Genomic DNA, 2,875 nt, shown 5'->3' on the forward strand with positions numbered 1-2,875 from the left:
GGGCCGGGGGTGGGTGCGGAGGGTCCCGCTGGGATGCGGGTCCTTGCTCTGGGCAGTAGATCCCAACATCGTTCTCCGTTTTCTCTTCATCCTCTCAAACTTGGGGAGCTTGGTCCCTTTTCCCACCAGGGTGATGCTGGCACATCCCGCTCAGTAGCTCCCTGGTGCTGCTGGAATGCCATCAGAACCCTTCTGGGGTGCTTTTGAGTCACGGGTGGCGAGATGCATCCACCAGAAAGATCCCGGGTGTGGATTTACCCTCCTTTGTGACAATCCCTATCACTCCATCACGGCTGGGTTTCAGTCCCTTCAAACCTGTGAGCTCTGCACACACCTTCCTGCTGCAGGGCTGGTGTGCCCCAACGTTTTCATATTCCCACCTGCGACTCTGGAAATGCACCGCCTCTGACAACCGAGGCCAAATATTTTGGGGTTTCCATGGGAATCTGACTGGGATGTCACCCCGATGGTGGTTTGAGCATCTTGCATCCTCCAGGCATCTCCAGGCAGAGACAGCACAGCTCATCTTTGCCAAGGGCCCTTTCTGCCCCAGCCCCAAGTTGAGTTCAAATGTTGGTGAACAAATAAACGCTGGGGCGGGTGGTTTGGAAGGGAAATCCCCTCCAGCTGAAGCTATTCTGGGATTTTATGAGATTAAAACTGAGTCCTAGGATTCAGCTGAGCATAGGGTGTATGCTCCATCACCCGTCACCCCAACCACGAGCAGGGTAACTAATATTTTCTGGATGGCCATCAAAATAAACAGCCGAGATGCTCAGGGACATAGCAAAGCCCTCTCTTTTTACAACCGATCTGTCCGTAAGGCGGCAGGGGCAAATTCTCCTCCCCGGTGCCTAGGAAATGGTAAATTGCCAGAGAGACACGGAGGGGAAGGAGCTGTCGGAGGGATGGGGCACGGAGCATGACTCACTGGCTTTCCTCCTGACACAAGAGCTACGTTTAACCAAGACAAGTGAAAAAAAAAAAAAAAAAAGAAAAAGAAAAAAAAAACCAGCAGCAGTAACACACTCCACATTTATCATTCAGTTTCCGATCACAGGTTTTACCAGAAGAGCGCCAGGATGACTCAGGTGAAATCAAGGGGCCAGCGCTGGCCTGCAGCCAGCCGGGCTTTACCGCGGTTTTATTGCCCCGGGCTCCGATCGGGAACAGAAACTGCTATACTGGAGGATTCAAAGCCCTGAACTTGTTCCCTGCTCCTCCCCAGACACCCACCGAGGTGCAGCTGGGTACCTCGCATCATTTCACAACCCTCTCAGGACGTCCAAATCCTCCATATAAACTAGAGGGCTTCCCTTACTAGGAATGTGCAAAAAATATTGACGGGACTCAGCAGAACGACTGCCGCTTGCATTTGGATCCGGACCAAGCTGACACGGTTCAAAGGGCTGGGTAACATTTCTTGGGAGCTACAAACCACTGAGACTTAATCATCCGTATGAAAAAGGGGTTAGCAAAGGGCACCTAAGTATCTTGGCACTCCCTAGTCTTTGCCACCTTTATTTTCTTGGAAAAGAAGAAGCTAAGCTCCCTCCGGAGTCACCCCAGACTTTATAACAGTCTGAACTGAGCAGCTGTGGGAGTTGGTTGCAATTTTTCTCCTATTTACGGGGAGAGAAGGGCAGTTGCCAGTTTATTTGCTAGCGTGAGCAGCGTGTGGATGCGCAGAAAACCACTTTTTTTGGGGTATGTTTGAGCAGAGGTTGCACGCACGGGAGCCGAGGCCAGTAGTTCTGCTAACAGCATTTGCAAATGTGGAATTACTAGGTTTAGGTAATTTAGGTATGTGTCAGGATGTGTTATGAGACAGCCTGACTTCCAGCCATGGCGAAGTCCTCTCCCTCTGAAACACAAACCCACATTGACTGGGTAAGTAGAAGCACTAATTCCTATTAATTACACCCCATGTTCTCATTAAGCCTTCCCAAAGAAGTTTTTCTTCGCTATTTCTGAATATATCTGAAAAAAGTGAAATGCAGATGGTAAATATACTCTGAATTTCCTAGAGAGAACCTGCCCTGTTTCTCTTTCCTGTGCTCGCTCAGGGGTTATTTTTGCTGTTCAAAGATGGAAGAGAGATTCCACCTGCGGACTGGAGGAAAGCCAATGCCACTCCAGTCTTCAAAAAAGGCAAGAAGAAGGACCTAGGGAACTAAAGGCCAGCCAGCCTCACCTCCATCCCTGGAAAAATGATGGAGCAGGTCAATTCTGGATGTCATCTCTAAGCAGGTGGAGGAAAAGAAGGTTATCAGTAGTCAACATGGATTCACCAAGGGGAAGTCATGCTTGTCCAATCTGATAGCCTTCTACAATGGCATGACTAGCTGGGTAGATGAGGGGAGAGCAGGGGATGTTGTCTACCTTGAGTTCAGCAAGGCTTTTGACACCATCTCGCTTAACATCCTCATAGGTAAGGGCAGGAGGTGTGGGTCAGATGAGAGGACAGTGAGGTGGGTTGAGAACTGTCTGGGTGGCAGAGCCCAGAGGGTTGTGGTCAGCGGTGCAGTCTGGCTGGAGGCCTGTAGCTGGTGGTGGTCCCCAGGGGTCAGTTCTGGGTCTGGTCTCATTTAACCTGTTCACCAACGACCTGAATGAAGGGATGGAGCGCACCCTCAGCAAGTTCGCTGGTGATACCAAACTGGGAGGAGTGGCTGACACACCAGAAGGCTGCGCTGCCATTCAGTGAGACCTGGACAGGCTGGAGAGTTGGGTGGAGAGGAACCCGATGAAGTTCAACAAGGGCAAGTGTAGGGTCCTGCACCTCGGGAGGAATAGCCCCATGTACCAGTACAGGCTGGGGGCTGACCTGCTGGAGGGCAGCCTGGGGGAGGAAGACCTGGGGACTCTGGGGGAC

Source organism: Cariama cristata, unplaced genomic scaffold, assembly GCF_000690535.1.
Source record: "Cariama cristata isolate BGI_N322 unplaced genomic scaffold, ASM69053v1 scaffold6574, whole genome shotgun sequence".
NCBI lineage: Eukaryota > Metazoa > Chordata > Aves > Cariamiformes > Cariamidae > Cariama > Cariama cristata.